We start from the raw sequence: 19,338 nt of genomic DNA, 5'->3' as shown, positions 1-19,338 counted from the left end.
CAGAGCAGAGCCCCCAACAAGCCCCGTGGAAACCATCACTGCCCCTCCTCTAGCGACATCGACCACAAACATTTGCTGTGACCTGCCTCATGCAGAGGCTCAGACCGGGTGCAGTGGGGACAGAAAGAGGAGGAACGGACCGTGAGAAAATAAAAGGGGGGAAAGAAAGGACGCCTCTGCTCTCTGGGGGTTTGCCATCCACCCAGGGTAGAGAAAATATGTGCAGGAAGATCAGCCACGGCAAACGTCGGCATAGCTGCCCCGCCACGCGGTAAGTGTACCCTGAAAGATCTGTGGGTTCCGGATGAGCTCTGCTTCCTTTATTTATTCAGCTAATAACAGAGCGCCACTGCGGAGCTGCTGGCTGTCCCCTTGCTTCCGAGCAATGGAATCCTCTTCAGATGCGTACGAGGCTGCCTGGGATCCGCTCCCCTCCCTCCATCTCGGTGGGCTGCGTGGGGAACGTCAGGTTCCAGGTATGTTAAGTGGGAGGGTCACCGGTACCTGTGCAAAGTGGCCTTAGGGGAAACGGCTGTGTCCTGAGTCATCTCTTCCTGCTCCCCGCTGTCCAAATGCGGACGCGCTTTTAGAACTCGGGCAGCCGTCTCACACCCAGACGACGGTGTGGTGACAGTGGAGCCGAGCGTGGAAGGAGCCTGGGCCCTGCGGATTTAGTGGCACTGAGCTGCCACACTAGCCTGGATGGGCTCACTCTGGAACTTTTATTAGTGAGAACAAAACTCTGTGTGGCTAAGTCAATGCTAATTTGGCGTCTCTGTGACTTGCAGCCAAACCTAATGCTAAGGAATGTAAGCATCTAGCATGACTCGGGACACAGCCGTTTCCCCTAAGGCCACTTTGCAGAGGTACCGGTGACCCTCCCACTTAACATACCCAGGGCTGGACCTTCCCCACGCAGCCCACCGAGATGGAGGGAGGGGAGCGGATCCCAGGCAGCCTCGTACGCGTCTGAAAAGGATTCCATTGCTCGGAAACAAGGCGAGAACCAGCAGCTCCGCAGTGGCGCTCAGTAGTTATTAGCTGAATACATAAAGAAGCAGAGCCCATTCCGGAACCCACAGACCCTAAGCTAAGGACTGGGGCTGTCAGAATGAACAAGAACAAGGCAAGCCCAGTACCTGCCCCCAGAGGACACATAAAGGACATGTTGACAAAGAAGCACATTCACAGGTTCCGACCAGTTCTGTGACATGAGGAAATATGTTACATTAGAGAAGAGCAGGGACGGATGGGAAATAGCAGGTGGGTTTTAGAAAAAATGGAGAGAGGAGAAGAGGGCACTCGTTACAAGGAATTGTTGCCTCTCGTTAATTGTGGCCAAAATTCAGAAGCAGGAAGCGACGAGTGGATCCGCCCGCGGCTGCCAAGGGCTCCTACTGGGGGGAGGCCAGGCCTCCTGTCTGGAAGATGCTCCCTTGGGGTCCTCTGCCTCGGCAGCCCCTGCCCTGCTTGGGTCCCGGCACTGTGTTTCCAAGCCCAGGGGGACAGAATTGTGCTTCGTGAAGTGCAGATTCTCGGGCTTCCCTGCTGGATGTTGCTGACATTGTGGGTTTGATTTAGGACAGATGAGGCTTCTTAGCTGAAAGAATAATCGATTCTCATGCACTCAGGTAGAAAGGGGCCCTCGGGGTCATCCCACCACCCACCTGCCGAGACCCCACTCCCACCCCCCTGGCCCCAGGTGTGCTCTGTTCTAATGGGGTCACGGCACCCAGGAAATGGCACAGAACTGAAACCTGACCCCTCTCCTCTGCCTGGGCTGCCATTACTCCCTTTCCCAAATGCAAAGCCTTCAAAGACGTGTGGTCACTTACCATAGCCCTTTACATCTTCTCGTTTCCTGGCTGGGCGCCCTCAAGCCCTGCAGCCCCCAGCCCGTCGGAGGCCCTTGGAAGGGGCCGCCTGATCTCCGCGGCTCAGCCTCGAGGTTTGCAGAGGTGATAAGGCTGAGGAGGCTTGCGCGGGGCTCTCCGAGACCTCCACCTGCAGGCCCCTTTCCTCGGCACGGGCTGCGGATGTGTCAGCCGCCCTAGAGACCCCCTTCTCGACAGCTGGAGCCAGGGAGGCTCAGATGGGACAGGCAGGCCCAGGTGGCCCCGGAGGGCTGGGGAGGAGACGCTGCCAGAAGACCCCGACCCTCCAAGCCCCGGCCCCTCTGCCGTGGGCAGGTAGAGCATCGCCGTGTTTGTGTGGCATTGCTACGCAAACGGGGTCTCTGTGAATTTTTCGGATAATTGAAGCTTACCTCTTTAAGACACAAAACATTAAAAAATTACTGTTTGGAAGGCATGCATTCTAATCCACATAAACACACTCCCCCAATTTACTAGACACAAGGCAATAATTTTAAAAAATCAGCCAATACTTGGTTATCGCTCGAGGTTATCGCTGAGTGACCATCCATGAGCTGGCCTGTCACATGGGGCCTGCAGGCTCCAGCCCTCGCCGCAGTGACTGTGCTCCCCGGGAAGTGGCACTTCTCAGACGGGAGCTCCTGCTTTCACCCACCAGCTCTTGGACGTGCGCTGGGATAGTTTTTCAGCGGGGAGGGGAGTTGCGTGCAGTATAAATCTTTTTTCTGCTTTCTGTATTTCTCTCTCATCCAGTCTCAAGCTGATCACAGGCTTTCTGTAATTTTTTGCCTCAGGGATTTTTTTTTCTAGGCAGAGAGCCAAAGCAGCTTGAAGCCAAAAGTTCTTTCTGCCTTTTGTAAAATTCTAAACCCATTTCATAAAGCCCTAAACCTGGGGGCGAGTGGGAAGGGGAGAGCCATTCCTCGAGATCGGGGTGAGGAGAGAGACGGGTGGGCGGCCCCCCAGCGCCCGGGATCTGAGCAGGGCTCAGTGGCACGGGCGGAAAGAGGAAGCCCCGGGGGTCCCCGAGGGCCAGGCGGGGCCCGGCCGCAGCTGGGGGCAGCAGCTGGGGGTCAGCAGATGAGCATCACCGTGGTGGGTGATGCTCGAGGCCCCGGAAAGCTTCCTGGATTCAGGACTGATTCCGGATGGGGGGGGGGGCTGCGTTTTCCGCAGGGTGGGGCTCAAAGCTGGGTTTACACTGATTGAAGAAAATAAAGAAACGAAACTTCTGGATTTCTGGTCAACATGGCATTGTAAATTCATGCCTTGAGTTGATGCCTCTTCTCTATTCCAAAGACACAGCAGCAAAAGATAAACTATGATTGGCAAACTCATAGCCACACTGCAAAACAAGATACACATCTCAGAAACAGACTGAAACAAAGCAGCAAGTGGGGTGAAAACTGGGTTATCACCAGTTCCAGGTCTGGAAAAATCAGAGTGACTGAAGGAGCCCCACCCGAGGGGGACACAGGCTCCCCGGTCAGACAGCCCCCCACCAAATAAGGAAGCAGGGGAAAGTTCCAGCCGAGGGCTCGGGGCCTCAGCTTCTACTGCGTTGAGCTGAGGCGGGAGGACACAGCCTCACGCGCAGGACCTGACCTGCCACCGCTCAGCGACTGCACCTGTGACACAGCTGCCGCCCTGGGGCACGAGAGCTCCGAGCTGGGATGCAGACCCCAAGTCAGGACAGGAGTCCCCAGAGGGGAGACCTCCAGGCCGACGGGATGGTGTGTGGGTGGGAGGGGGGTTGTTGATCAGGAGAGAAGGAGCAGGGAGGGAGGGAGAGAGACTCTCTACTACGCGCACACACAAATTAGCCAAATAAAATCAACACACTCACTCCCTAGTAAGTGGAAACACTAAAGCAACCTGAAAATTGCCTTCTAATAAATTTTTTGACCATCTCGTTGTGGGTTGAACTGTCGATGCCCCAGTCCCTGGGACCTGGGACCGCAGCTTTATTTGGAAACAGGGTCTTTGCAGATGAGGTCAAGTGAAGATGAGGCCATGTTAGGTTAGGGTGAGCCCAGAATCCAGTGCCTGGTGCCCTTAAAGAAGGACACACAGGGGCGCAGAGACCCACAGGTGGACGGCCATGTGAAAACGGGGCAGAGATCAGTGATGCACTAGAGGCCAAGGAACACCGTGGATTACCAGCAACTACCAGGAGCTGAGAGCAGGGCATGGGACAGACTTGCCCTCAGAGCCTCGGAAAACAATCCATTCTGCTGACACCTTGAGTTTGCACTTCTGATCCCCAGAACTGTGAAATAATACATTTTTGTTCTTCTAAGCTGCCCAGTTTGTGGTGATTTGTATGGCAGCCTTAGGAAATCAGCACACAACTCAAAGAGAAAAGGCAAGTAATAGCCTAAAAAGAGCAATTGATTCTGATGCAAAATAGGCAGAAATGAACAAGACCAGAACTAGTGGAAATGAAAGGTATCTCATTAGAAATCCTGGAAATGAAAACAATAGTCATTGAAATGAAAATAAGTCCTTAGATGGAATACAATCTAGCACAAATCCAGTCAAGGAAATATTTGGTGAATTGGAAGACAGATACGAGGAATTCATCAAGAATGCATCACAGTTGTAAGGAAAATGTTCAGACATAGATTGTGGTGATGAACGCATAACTATGTTATCATACTGTGGACAGTGGATTGTATACCATGGATGACTGTATGATGTGTGAATGTATTTCAATAAAACTGAATTTAATAAAAAAAAAAAAGCTAATTAAAAAAAAAAGAATGCATCACAGAAATAGAGATTTAAAAAATAAACCCACGTGAAAGAGCAGTTAAGAGACTTGGAAGAGAACATCAACCAGTTTCATGCCTGTACCCCATAAGGTCGACACCCCTTTCCAGCAAGAAGAAGTTAAAATGGTCATTGCCCAGGTATCCCTGAAGATTGAGAGAAAGATCAATGAGAGGGAGGAGTGTGAACTGAGAATTTGGATTTAACAAATGACTGTAAATACTGACTTACTATACAGATATTTCTTTTTAGTGTCTAGTATTTAGAATAGCCAGAAGGAAATACTTGAAGCTGTTGAGCTGTAATCCAGTAGCCTTGATCTTTGATAATGATTGTATAACTATATAGCAAAAGAAAAAAAAATAGATCTACTTCTGAAGTTTTTGTTCTGTTCCACTGATCTAATATTAGAAATACATACATATTATATATATAAATATATAATATTATATCTGACAAACTACACTATCTCAGTTAACCTACTCTATTGTAAGTCTTAAAATTGGGTGGTAGAGTGCAAAACTAGTGATCAATAAGAGGAAGGGGTAAGGGGTATGGGATGTTTGGGGTGTTTTCATTTCTTTTTCCTGCATAATGCAAATGTTCTAAAAATGGTCATGGTGATGAACACACAACTAGTGTGATACTGTGGCTATTGATTTATACTTTGGATGGATTGTACAGTGTATGAATATATCTCAATAAAATCATGTTAACAAAAGAGAGAGAGAGAGACTTGGAGGATAGATTGGGCAGCTCAGAGGCATGTTAACCTTTGAGAGATGCTCCAGAAAGAAAACAGCGGAGGGTGGGGGGGGGAAGAATGATGTTTACACAGATGATGCCAAGAATAATCCGAAACTGAGGACACGAGTTCCCTGACTGAAATCCCCCCAGCTGCTGGCAGGTGAGTAAAAGTTAACCCCTCTACATACGTATTGCCATTGGTTGAATATACCCATGCAATTAACAGTTGCCTGTAAAAACACCATCCATTTGACAAAGATAAGGTCAAGTGTACTAAGTATCTTTCTTGGTTCGGAAAGAGGATGTAGATATTCTAGATGTCATTAGAAAAATTTAGAGTTGGCAATGTAGGTTAAAAACGGGTAGCCATTCCAAGAATCGCAATAAAATCTATAGCTTTTGAACCACTGCAGGGGAATAGAGAAGGATTAGAAAACTGTATCAAACCTAGAGAAGGTAGAAAAGACAAAAGGGAACAAAGGAAAATCATGATAAATGAAATATCATAGCAGATAGTAGAAATAATTCTAATCATATTAGTAGTCACCCCAAGTATCAGGGGCTTCAGCTCATGCATAATCCATGGAGAGGGGAGGATTAAACCTCCATCCCCACATATTCAGTATTTGGCTAAATACTGCTTCCAAAATGTACATCACAAATGGCAGACAGGTTAAAAACAAAAAGGGTGAAAAGGTGATGCACAGCAAATACAAATAAAAGAAAGCTGATGTCATGGTAACAAACGAATTGAATTTAAGGCCCTGTTCACAGGATGGGCCGAGTTGTGCTGCAGTTACAAACAGGTCCCAGTTCTCAGTGCGCCAACACCCAAGGGGAATTTCTCGCCATAAAGGCAGTATCCACCGGGAGCTCGGTCCCCTCTGGGAAACCTGGACCCAGGAGGGAGGAGAGGCCTATACGGGGACCTTGCTGGGACCGCCGTCATCTTGCCCAACTTCGAGCAAGTCACGCGGGCACTCCTGAGCTCGAAGCTGGGCATCTCGCCCCAGGGGAGGACGCAGCAAGCTCGTGAAACAGGGGCAGCTGCCCACCGTGTGGAGGAGCAGGAGCAGCCCAGAACGGAGACAGGCGTGAGCCATCGGGATCCGCTAACAGGGCCAGGGACTCCGGCGGCCAGCCCCAGTCCAGTTCCTCTGCTGACCGCCGAAGGCCATTCAGCGAAAGGTGGAGAGGAGTCGAAGACTATCGGGATAAGTGAGAGCACCTCCAAGTGCCCAGCCCCACCCAGAGCTTCCTTCTGGGCAGGGACAGGAAACCGCCAAGGCCTCTCTGGTGGGCTGCCCGGTGACCTCTGAGCTGGCCTGGGGGAGGCTCTGCTAACAGGACTCTCTGGAGAAGGTTGCAACAACGAGGCAAGCGAGCCTTCTCCCTGGGGTGTTAGAGCTCCAGGCGGGGTCAGCAGCTGCCCCTCCCAGATGGGGCTGGCCTGCAGAGGCAGGGGCTGGGCACGGAGCCCCCAGTTGGGTGAGGGGCTCTGGGGCTTGGGCAGAGACCCCGAAGCGTGTCCTATGTGGTTCTCCAGTCCCCCCGGGGCCCGCTCTTCTCTCCCTGCGTCTCTCCAGCACTGACCCTCATTATCTCCTGTAGTTTGAGTCTGGCTCGTTCCGTAAACAGGACCGATGGGACACATGGCATGTCCGCTGCACCCAGCATCTCAGCGTCACATTCAAGGCCACCTCTGGAGCCAGGGTGGGGCCCGCCTCCCGGACCGGTATCTTTACTCAGAGGGCTTCAGACTTGTTCTCTATCACGGGGGATCCCTGGAAGCCCGAGTGCTGTAGCAGAAAAGGTCCAGGGCTCGGAGTTGGAGAACTCGATTTTTATGAGATTTTAGCCCCGTGACTTGAACAACCATTTTAAATTCTCTAAGCTTTATTTTCCTCTCAGGATTAGAATTCCTTCCCCATCTGTTTGACGAGCTACGTATTCGCAGGCACTGCGCTCCCGGGACCTACGGTGCTGGTTTGGGGTCAGGAAGCCGGGACAGTCCCAGAGACCTGCCTGGGGTCACCTGCTCCGAAACGGCCGAGCCTCCAGCGGGATCCTATTTCTCCCCCGTCTCCTCGGGATTTCCTCCGCTCACACGTTCCACTTCCCAGAAAACGATCACGGACCCGGACGAGCGTCGTCTTCCCTCCCCACCTGAACAGAAGCCACATTTAAAACAGACACAATATTTAAACAATCTAATATTTAAAAATACCTGTTTTAAAAAATAAACCCAAACGCTGACCACATGTGGGTGGGTCCCAGAAGGGGTTTTTAGGGATGGGCTTTGCTTTCTTGGGTGTGGAATGTGCAGCTGCACAGAGAGGCTGTTGGGGAAGTAGCTTCAGGGGCTGCTTTCACCCTGCAATGGCTGGGGCTAGTGCGAGTGACATTAAAAGTGGTCGCTGCCCGATGCACCACGCAGGGTCCTCTTAACCCCCTGAACTGACCCTCTCTCCCAGGGTCCTGGGCACTGGAGGCGTCACTGTTTAATTACCCACAGTTTCTAGGAAAACTGCAGCCTGTGGCTGAAAGGCCCGGCGAGGGCCTCCCTGAGCCTGGCCACCCCGTGTCCGGAGCCACAGTCACATGCCACCCTGCTGGGGAGCGAGGTGGGTGGGGTGGCCCTGGCTCTCGTAAAGGGTCCTCTCGGCCTTATTAAATCCTCCGCTGTTTCCATAAGTCTCCAGGCCCTGATTAATTACTCGCACTCTGTTGTTCCGGGGCCAAGAGCAACAGTTTTGGGTCCAGGGTGGGATTACTAGTTTTCATCTTTGTGGTGTTGCTAGAGAGAATGCAAAAGGCGCCGAGTGTGGCCGACGAAAGCCCCTTCCCACGGTCCTTCCCGGCGGCCCTGCTGGAAAGTCACTGCCCAGCTCCGGGCCAGGTCCACGGCCAGCCCTTGGCAGGGGTCAGACAAAGGTTTCGGGGGTGGGGTGGAGAAGAAAAGGCATATTTTAAAGAGCTGGAACTAGAGTTTTCTTGGTGTTAATTTTAGGTTTTAAAGGGGTCAAGTGGGTCCTTTCCAAGACAATAAAAACGTTATGAAATCTCTGCTCTTCTCCCTGAGTAGCCCCAACAGCTCACTTTGGAGAGTGGGTCTCAGATGATCTACCGTGAGTTCGCCCGAAAGTCTGAACTATTAAATTGGGTCGAGCCCATACCTCCCGGCCCCCACGAGGCTGCCAAGAGGGCGGTCTGCTGTTTACAAGGCAGCCGACAAAGGCTGAAGGCCGCCCTTCATCCTGCTACATTTTTACATTACATGGCCCCCGTTCCATCCTTTTAGAGGAATTTAGCCTCATGCCCCACAAAGACACGCTAACTGAACTGTTAAAGAAAACAAGCCGAAGCCGAGCACCGGGAGGGAGAGAGGAGTCTGAAGTTTTCAGACGGGTGTGGAGCCGGGGCCAGCCCTCCCAGGTGAGGGGAACGCAGGCTGCTTGCTGCCCTCTGACGCTGGGGGACGCGCAGGCACAGAGCAAGTGGCAGCTTTCCCAGAGGTGTGGTGTTTTAAGGAAAGAAAATCCCAGGCACACACTGCTCCCCAGGGACACTTAGGCCTCTGTCGCTCCTCTGTGTGCAGAATTGCAGGGCCCAGGAAGCAGTCCTGCTCAGATGCCCTCTGCAAATTCCATACTGCACGGCCCTGTCCGGAGGCCTGGCGTCTGACCCCAGCCCAGCTGGCCGGGGCATCCAATGCCCCTTCTCTTGCAGCCCTACTAGTCAGAGGGCTCTGCCCAGGGGCCTTCTCTTGGCCTCTGGCCTGTCTCTCCCAGCCCAGCTGACCCAGAGAGAGTGGGGATGGCAACCTGTGGCCACCCCGCAGAGTGGATCCTGCTCTCGGCTACTCAGGTTCCCACCTCTGGCTCTGCTGTCGGCCCCTTCACTAGCTAGAAAGATGAGACCCTGGGCAAGTTCCTCAGAAAATCAGTCTTGTGCTCCTGATCCTCTCTGGTGGCTATGAGGGCTCAGTGAGCTCAAGGGTGTGAAGCTCCAAACAGATGCCCAGGGTGCACATCCACGACAGAGGGAGCCGAGATTCACACGTGACCCCCCACAGCCCGTCAGGCTTAGGACAAGGCTCTCGGCTCAGCCCACTGGCCTCGGAGCAGCTGCAGAGAGCTGGGTGAGGCCAGGAGGGCCAGGGGCCTGGCAGCCAAGGAGGCACAGCCTCGGCCCAGGGGACTGGGAAGGCCGCCGGCACGGCACACAGAGGGTATACGGTGGGCAAAGTTTCCCTTCCCACCCTCCCTCAGTCTCCCCTCCCTTTCTCTTTTTTAATTTATTTTTCATTTAGCAGTTTATTTGGAAAAACATTCAAACCTGTTGAAAACTCGCAGGAACAATACAACAAACAAGTGTATATCATTAATCTAGATTCCCTGATGGCTAAAGCTTTTGCCACATTTACTCTGCATGTGTGTGTGTGCACATAATTGTGTATCCACAAGCATATACATACACACACACTTATTATCATTGTTTGCCAAACCAGACAGTAAGTTGCAGACTTTTTAACTTTTTAGCTCAAAATACATCAATGCATTTCTCCCAAGAAAAACATTTTCTAATGTGGCACCATAGACTTACTGAATTTGGGAAATTTAACCAGGATTTAATGCTATTATCTAAAATGGATTCCATAATCGAATTTCACCAATTGTCCTAATAATGTCGTCTGTAGCATCTTTCCCCCCCCAGTCCAGGTTGCAATCCAGGGTTACACAGTGCTTTGGTTTGCCCTGTCTGCTCGGTCTTCTCCAGCCTTTCCTTGTCTTCTAAGACATGGACACGTTTGAGGGGTGAGGGTTGTTCTGTAGAACGTCCTTCTCTCCAGTCTCGTCTGATGGCTCCTTCTTGCATACCTTGCCGTTATGCAGTTTGGGCAGGGGTGTGAAACCCTGGAGCCTGGCATTGTGTCCTCCGTGCATCACGCCTGGAGGCACACAGCTGGTGTGTCCTGCAGTTAGTGATGTTACCTGATGGTCTGGTTAAGGTGGTCTCGAGGGATTTCTCCCTGAGTCGTTGCTGTGCTGCCTTGGTTTTCACATCCATTTGTGGCTCTTGCTTGCATCATTCGTTTACACTGGTTGCAAAATGATGATTTTCAAATCCACAGCAGTATAAACAAAGGGTCTTACTGGTGATTCCTGGTCAGAACTTCACCCTGAGGCCACATTTTATGGGAAGAGCCCTGGATGTGATCTGTACCTGGGGCCATTTTTTAAAATAGTTTTTTTAAATATTGCTGGCTGGACAAACAGGGAATGAGAAGCAGTTCTGTTTTTAAATCCAGCAAAGTCCTGGTTCCTAAATCTTTAAATTCCGTTAGCAAACTGAACTTCCCGATGACATCGCTCTCGATTGGTACCTTATCATACGCAGCTGAAAGAAGTCCCTCCGTGCTTTTAATCTCCTTATCCAGATCCATCAGTCAATTTGGTACATTTTCTATTTTCCATGTCTTCACAGCTCACAGTTTTGCTAACTGCATTGAGTGCCCCTAGCTCATCACCATCCTTCCAGCTTCCAGCAGCCATCCTCGTAGGCCCTCCTGGCCTCCATTCACTCATCATGCTCCAAGCCAGCACCATCTGCATGTTGCAGCTTTTTTGTTGTGGCCATACTTCCCTTCCAGGTATTGATATCTGTTCCAATTATCTATCACTGCCTAAAATTGATGACAAACTTTAGGGCCTCCAGACAGCCATTAATTCTTACCTGTGAGCATTGGCTGGGCTCAGGTGGGTGGTGCTTGGGTGGGGCGTCCCACACAGGTGCGGTCAGAGAGGGGCCAGTCTGGAGTCACCTGGAGGTTCAGCTGGGCCACTGGCCAAGCTGGTGTCATCACACGTGTGCCTCGGGTCTCCTCCCCATGGCCTCTCCCTCTGAAAGGGGAGCCTGGGCTTCTTCCAGGGCGGACGTGCAGGCTGCCAGACCAATGAAGGAACATTCCGGAATTGGCTCAGCATCATTGCTGCCAGGTTCTACTCGTCCAAGTACTCTCAGGGACTTCAGGTTCAAGGGGATGGAGACATGGACCCTCCCTCTTGGCAGGGGCATGCCGAGGTCACACTGCAGAAAAATACATGGGATCAGAGATTGTTGCAGTTGTCCTTGGAAAATACCGTCTGCCATGGTCCTGTTAGACATTTGTGTTCATTTGCTGAAGTTCGGATCCAATTTTAGGGGGGTTTCCTTCCTTCTTTGTTGATTCAACTTACTTTTTTGAATATGTAAAAGATTAACTTGGTTCTAAGAGTCAATAACTCTGCACAAGGACACGGTATATACTCAGGGGCGTGTCAATCCCGCCCAGTTGCACTGATGCCATCCACCCACCCCTGTAGGAAAGCAACTTAATCAGTTTCTGGTTTATTTTTTTCAAATGCAAGTATTTTTCCTTATTTCCTTTCGTTTCTTACACAAATATCCACATACTATAAGTTCTTCTTTGCACATTCCTTGCTGCTCAGCCTGTGTTGGTTCGTGAGCTCTCTTTCATGCTTTACACAGCTGCATAGTTCTCCACTGGGCAGATGTACCACCATTCCTTCCACACATTTCTTATATGTGGTTACCAGTAGTTTGTAATGACCCCAAACCTCCCCCATATTGAATAACTTTGTGTAAATATATTTTTGTTTTGTCGGGGTAAATTTTAGAAGATGGATTGCTAGGTCAAAGGGTGTGATGGTTTGAAGCTGTTGTACCCCAGAAAAGATCATGTTTCTAAAGCTAATCCATTCCTGTGGGTGTAGACCCACTGTAAGCAGGGTCTTTCAGTGAGTAGGATGTTAACTTAAGCTGAGATGTGACCCACCTCATTCAGAGTGGGTCTTAATCCCCCTTTATAAGACAATAAAAGACAGAGAGACAGAAGTTGAAGGAGAAAAGCCACAGAGGCTCAGAGAAGAAGCACAGAAAACAGAGAAACCACAAAGGCACAGAGGAAGCCACCAGAGCCAGAAGTTGAAGCAATGAAACCCGGGAGAGAAGGGAAAGCCCAGCAGACACCACCATGTGCCTTCCCATGTGTCAGAGGAGCCCAGCCGGTCTTCGGGAAGAAAGCATCACCTGTTGATGCCTTGAGTTGGACATTTTCATGACCTCAGAACTGTAAGCTTGTAAGTTAATAAATCCTGGTTGTAAATGCCAACACATTTCTGGTATATTGCATTTTGGCAACTTTAGCAAACCAAAACAAAGGATAAATGGACCTATAATTCTGTTACTAATGCCACATTCCCATCTAAAAGTATGTACTACCATTTTGCATCCCCACCAACAAAGTTTGAGTGTGTTTCCCACAGCCTCACCAGTAGTGTGTATTATTTGGAATTTTTGCCAATCTGATAGAGGAGAAATAGTATCTAGTCTTGTTTCAATTATCACTTATTTTATTGTGAGCAAAGCTAAACATCTTTTCCTATGATTACAGGCCATTTGTTTTGTTGTGATTGAGCTCTCCATGTCTTTGTCCCTTTTCCAGAAGATTTGTGGATCTTTTTCCCCCTGGATTTTTGAGAGTTCTCTATCACTTTATCTATGCTATAGATTACAAACATTGCCCTCAGTTTGCCATTTATCTTCTTTACTTTGCTTTTATTTAATTGCTTCTTTTCTTTAATCGCATCTTGGTTTTCAGTCATGGCTAGAGAGCTCTTCCCCACCCATGGTTAGAAAGGAAGCTGTGAGTATTTTTTTTCTAGGACATTTCCTTCAATTTCACTCTCTTCTCTATCCTCCCTCCTATTATGAAGAAGGAAGTTTAAGGACACCTCAGCCAGCTGGAGCCCTGGGTCAGATGCAGGGAAGTCCGTGCGGATGCAGGAGCCCCACCGCCTTCAGGTGGAGCCTACGGACTCGTGCTTCAGACGAAATGCCAATAGGAGCACCTGGCTCTGGCTTCCTAGCTGATGGATGTAGCAAGTTAGCAGGCAGGTATGCCAGGAAGAGCAGAAGTGACATACGACCAGCTGACAGCAGGATTTTCCATAGAAGGCAGGACAAACTATACAAAGCAATGGGAAATAAATCTTTTATTATGAAAATTTCTAAATGTATAGGAAGGTAGAGAATAACGCTAGCCTCCACGGACCTATTGCTTTGCTTTAACAAACATCAACACTTAGAGAAAAGTGTTTCAAGGAAGGAAGACTTTAAAAAGTCAGGGGTTCTGCCTCTGAGGTCTCCAGCCGATGTCCATCCATCGAACCCCAGAGACACGGCTGTGAAATGTCCCAGTCCAAGAGAGGACTTGTGTTTGTGTTGATGACTCAAGTCTTCAGAGAATAGGATACTGTTGAGTTGTCTTCCCTTAAGAGGTTGGAGAAGTAGGTAAAGCCTTTCTAAAGTAAGGTCTCTACCAAAATGCATCAAAGCTTTAATGCTGACAGTGGGGGAAGCCTGGAGATTGACAGCATATCTCCAATGCAGAACATTCCAGAGTATCCGAGGAAATGTGCGCACGCTGGTTTCCTGTAGACATAGGACTGACTTGACTCCTAATTCAAGCCCTTTTTGCCATTATAGTTTTTGGCATTAATTTCCTCAGTGCCAGTTTTCTGGGTTACCCTCTGGCAGACTGAGGTTTGTAGAGAAAAGAAAAAACCAAAACCAAAACAAATCCACAAAGCCAAGCTGCTTGGTGTTAATATGTGAGAGGGTAACATCCGCCAGCTGCACAGCTAGAAAGCCAAAGGACACATGAGCTAAACCTTATTCTGTTTTTATACAAACAACATTATAACAACAATAATAGGAAATCAAAATGGAAACCCTCACTTAACTCTTCACGTGTCTCCTTCCAGCCCCCGTCCACACGAGTGCATCGCTCCAGTGGTCACGGTCATTGTGCAGGTACCGCTGTCTCCTGCGCTTTGGCAGGGCCCTCGTCCCGAGCCTTTACCCGGCAGGCTGCGTGGGCTTCACGCTCACCCGCTCGTGGCTCCTGCTGACGGGCAATCTCAACTTGAGGCCACGGGCTTCCCTTCTCCAGGCTTGGGTCATAATCCAGGCCCCCAGGGACACTGGCAAAGAGGAAGTGGGAAGACGGGGCCTTCCAGGGGGAGCAGGTCAAACGCGCTGGGAGAGTGGGCTGGGGAGGCCTCCTTGGGGGAGCCGTGTCACCCTGCCCTTGGGGCACTGTGGGCACCCCAAGTGGTGTGTGAAATGCCTGGTGCCTGAAGGCTTTGACACCCTAAGTCAGACTGTCCTACACGTTAGCCAAAGAGGAAGATCCAAGTGCGGAGATAGATAGATGATAGATAGATGATAGATAGATAGATGATAGACAGATACCCACGACGGAGAGACGGTGGGGTGGGAATCCAAGGAGGATGACCCCAAGTCTATTCAGGGCAAATGGGTTTGGGGGAAGCAGAGGCTGTGAGAGCAGGGGCAAGCAATGGGGGCCTCAGGCGAGGAGTTGGCATGGGATGGAGATTCTACAGGGGAAGGGAGAAAACAGATGGTGGAAGGGAGGGGGAGGCTGAGGCTGGGCCCAACCCCAGAAGCTGACACGGGCGGGAGCCCCCGACGGCAACAGCCCCAGGGCTGGGTCCCTCTTCTGCCGAGGCTGCTTACAGGGCCAGGCCACCTACCGAGCTCCGCTGCACTGTGGCCGTGGGACCTAAGCCCACGCAGACCCTCCTGCCCTGCTTTGGCTTCAGCAGGGCAAGGGCTCCGAGGCCCCTCGTGGTTCCCCTCTTGCCTTTTGGGCCGAAGCTGCTGGGGCTGGGCTCTGTCCTGACCCAAACCAGCCCCCTGTTTAGAGGTGAGGGAGGATGAGGAGTGAAGGGACAGCTGGGACAGGGCGTGACCACCCCCCACGGCCATCAGAGGGCATGCAGGGGCAGAGGGATCATTCCAGAAGGACTGATGGGGGCTCAGGGTCCTGGGGCTGCTGTAACAGATGACCACACACCGGGTGGCACAAGGCAGCAGACATTAATTCTCTTGCAGTTCCGGAGCCACAAGGCTCCGGGGGGCCTCCTGCCTCCATCACCTCCCGTGGCCCAGGCACTCCTCGTTCCGTGGCTGCAGCACCCCGAGCTCTGCCTCCACCTCCACGTGGCCTCCTTCTCCTCTCCCCGGGCCTTCCTCCATGTGCCTCTTTGAGGGACACTTGTGGGATTTGGGGCCCACCTGGGTAACCCAGGGCTACGTTATCTCGAGACCCTTCACCTGGTTATGTCCCGGAAGACCCCTTTCCCAAATAAGGGCACATTCACAGGCTCTGGGGTGTGGACAAATCTTTGGGGGTGAGTCCCCATTCAATCCACACAGGTGGGGGGCAGGGTTGGGATGGGGACATGAGTAAAATGCCCGCATTTGGCCGCTGGGGTTGCTGATGACGTGCCACAGGTGTGCTCTGGGGATGAGGTGAGCGGGGCCTGGGAGGAGCTGCCAGCACACGTCAAGGGCCAAGATGGTAAAACGCAGGGATGGCCTGTGGGGCACGCGGAGTGCGGGGTGTGGAGGCTCATTCCTGGCCCAGAGAGGGCAGAGCTGGCCTCTGCGGCCCAGCGACCCCTTTAGGCAGGAGCTCACCCTGCTCCCGTTGGAAGGTGCTGGGATCAACCAGCCGTTTACAGCCCCCTCGGGTGCAGCAGCCTCGCAGTGAACGCTTCCCACGCAGACCCAACCTTGACTTCTGACGCGCCCGCCAGGTGCCAGGGGGTGGCTGCAAATCCCCACTCACAACAGCCGCTCTTCACAACAGCCGTTTCCCTTTTCTCACCACATTCACTCTTTTTATTTCAAATGTAGCCATTCCAGGGTCTGCCTTCGAAAGATGAGATGCGTTGATGCCTTCTTTGAGCCGCTACCACTTTTCAAAGCCCAACTCAGTGAGCAGAGAACACTTAAATCACAGAAGAGAGATTTGAGCAGGTTCCCTTTTTAAAAATTAAACTCAGTTTTAGTGAGATATATTCACATACCGTACAGTCATCCATGGTGTACAATTAACTGTTCACAGCATCATCATTTAGGTGTGTATTCATGACCCAATCTATTCTTGAACATTTTCTTTACACCAGAAAGAATAAGGATAAAAATAAAAAATAAAAGAAAAAGGAACACACAAATCATCCCCCCATCCCACCCTATTTTTCATTTAATTTTTGTCTCCATTTTTCTACTCATCCATCCATACACTGGATAAAGGGAGTGCGATCCACAAGGTTTTCGCAATCACACTGTCACCCCTTGTAAGCTACATTGTTGTACAATCATCGTCAAGAGTCAAGGCTACTGGGTGGGAGTTTGGTAGTTTCAGGTATTTCCTTCTAGTTATTCCAATACATTAAAACCTAAAAATGGTTATCTACATAGTGCATAAGAATGCCCACCAGAGTGACCTCTCTACTCCATTTGGAATCTCTCAGCCACTGAAACTTTGTTTCATTTCGCATCCCCCTTTTGGTCAAGAAGAGGTTCTCAATCCCATGATGCTGGGTCCAGATTCATCCCCAGGAGTCATATCCTGCGTTGCCAGGAGATTTACACTCCTGGGAGTCAGGTCCCACGTGGCAGGGAGGGCAATGAGCTCCCCCTGCCGAGATGGCTTAGCTAGAGAGAGAGGCCACATCTGAGCAACAAAGAGGCACTCAGGGGGAGACTCTTAGGCACAATTATAAGCAGGTTTAGCCTCTCCTTGCAGCAACAAGCTTCATAGGGACCAGCCCCAAGACAGAGGGCTCAGCACATCAAGTCGTCAGTCCCCAATGTTTGTGAGAACATCAGCAACAATCCAGGTGAGGAAGCCCAACACCTCTGCATCCTCCCCCAGCTCTTCAGGGGGCCCTTGAGCAGGTTCCCTTTTAACGACCGGCCTGTGGGTGGGCCCGGGGGGTCCTGAGCTGTGAGAGGCCACTGGCCGACCCACCAGGGCCATCCGGGGGGGAAGGCTCGCTCCACTTCTTCCTGCATTTTGCTTGATGACAGACCTCAGAGAATTCCTGGAGCAGAGGAAAAGAGCATGATAAGCTTAATCTTGGACTTGTAAAGGTTATTATTGTAATCATTTCCCTCTGAAGAGCTGTAAATAATTCATTTGCAAAACTCCAGTTGAGGTCTCTAATTAGCCTCTCCCTGGGCCCTCACAAAGCTGCATCCTCCTCCAGTTGCAAAGTCTGTTTGGTTTGGGTTTTTCGGTTTTGATTTGTTTTGACCCTCTCGCCACTCAACATGCTAAGAAATCACCCCCAGATTGTGTGTGTGTGTGTTTTAAGGTTATGTTTCATCAGTGTGCACCCCTCTGCCGTACCACCTTTGGGGGCAGAGATTGGAGAAGCCACTGAGGGTGGGCACAGCCTGGCTGGGTGGGGGGAGGGTTGACAGGTTTCACAGGGTCAGGGGTCACGAGACCCCTCAGGAGGCCTGTTGCTCTGCCATCCCCACCCGTCCCCCAGTCTGCTGGGAAGGATGCAGGGCCTCCCCCAAGGCTGGATGCAAACCTCAAGGCGCTCCCCTAAAACCTAGGGCTGGCCTTAGGGGACCCAGGCAGGGGGTGCCGGCCTCCGATGCATCACCTCCGTTGCCCTGCACCTTCCACAGGTGTGCCTGGAAACGGCATCAGGAGCCCTTGCAGGCTGTGGACGATGCTGGGCAGGAGGGTGGAGAGAGCTGCTTCTCGGGCAGCGGCACCAGAAAGCTGCACGCCCTCCAGCCCCCACCTCCCAGCCTCCCCACTGGCGGCAGCCTGCGGGAAGAGGCGCCAGGGGCAGGCGGGAGAGGACAGAGACGTCCCTTCTCTCTCTGGAGAGGACAAGCTGACTGACCCCGGGACCACAGGCACCCTCGGGTATTCCTGGGGTTGCCCCTGCGTGCAACTCTTCAGGCTGCCTGGCGGACTCGGACCCCTGCTGGGGCTGCACAGGCTCAGCCCCGCCCAGAGCCAGGCTCCGCCCACTGGCCGGCTGGCTCTCTTGACCCAAGCTCCGCCCCTGCCTCACCCTCCTGACTCGGGCCCCCCAGCTAACGACCCTGACACAGGCAACCCCCACCCAGTCGGCCCTGACCCTGATCTGCCCCCTGACCTGGCCGCACCCTGGACCCACCCTTGCAGGATGCCAGTTCTGCCCCTGCCCCAGCCCCCTTCTGACACCCCCACCCCCAGCCTGGAACCTTCCCGGCAGGAGACATCCCCAGGGGAGAGAGCATTTCTCCCTGAGCTGTCTGGGATAGTTTTTTTGGGGGGACCCTTATTGATAACCTGAAAGAAGGCACCTGGGCGCATCCCGGGTCGTGGGGGAGATGGGCACCTGGCACCTGCAGTTAACCCGGGGTTGCTGGCACTCGGGCTCCACGGGGTTTACTCACCAGGGCCAAGGGGAAGGCTCAGAGCGGGGGGGGGGGGGGGGGGGGGGGGGGGGGGGGGGGGGGGGGGGACCTGCTCCTCCAGCTCCGGCTGGTAACAGGTGGGGGCTGGGGTGGCCCACGCGGTCCCCAGGGCCCAGGGCCCTTAGGGCAGCTCAGGCTGGGGGAGACCACGGGCGTCCAGGGGCAGAGCACATGCACCCCCACCGCCAGCACCCCCACTTCCTTTTTATTAACCGGAGAGGCTGGACCCGGTTAAATACTGATAAGGACAGTGGAGAGGCCAGAGAAAGAGGATGACTGAGGGGGATGGGGACAGGGCCCCAGGTGAGGGCCTCACCTGGAGAGGAGGAGGGGCCATTTGGGAGCCCTGCCCACCAGGTGTGTTCCCTGAGGGGCCTGGAGCTGGTGAGGGCTGGAGGGCGGCGGCGAGCGGTGAGCTGCGGGGAGGTGGAGGCCTGTGGGCGCGCGAGGCTGGGAGACCCTGTCCTGGTCCCGGGGGGTCCCACGAGCGCCGTCCTTGAGGGTCCCTGCGGGTTGGAGGCCAGCAGCGCAGGGGTTCGGAGGGGCCCTGCCACCCTCGGGGCCACCTGCCTGTGATCTG

The sequence above is a fragment of the Choloepus didactylus genome, chromosome 9 (assembly GCF_015220235.1).
Source record: "Choloepus didactylus isolate mChoDid1 chromosome 9, mChoDid1.pri, whole genome shotgun sequence".
Taxonomy (NCBI): domain Eukaryota; kingdom Metazoa; phylum Chordata; class Mammalia; order Pilosa; family Megalonychidae; genus Choloepus; species Choloepus didactylus.
This window is presented reverse-complemented; position numbering follows the sequence as displayed.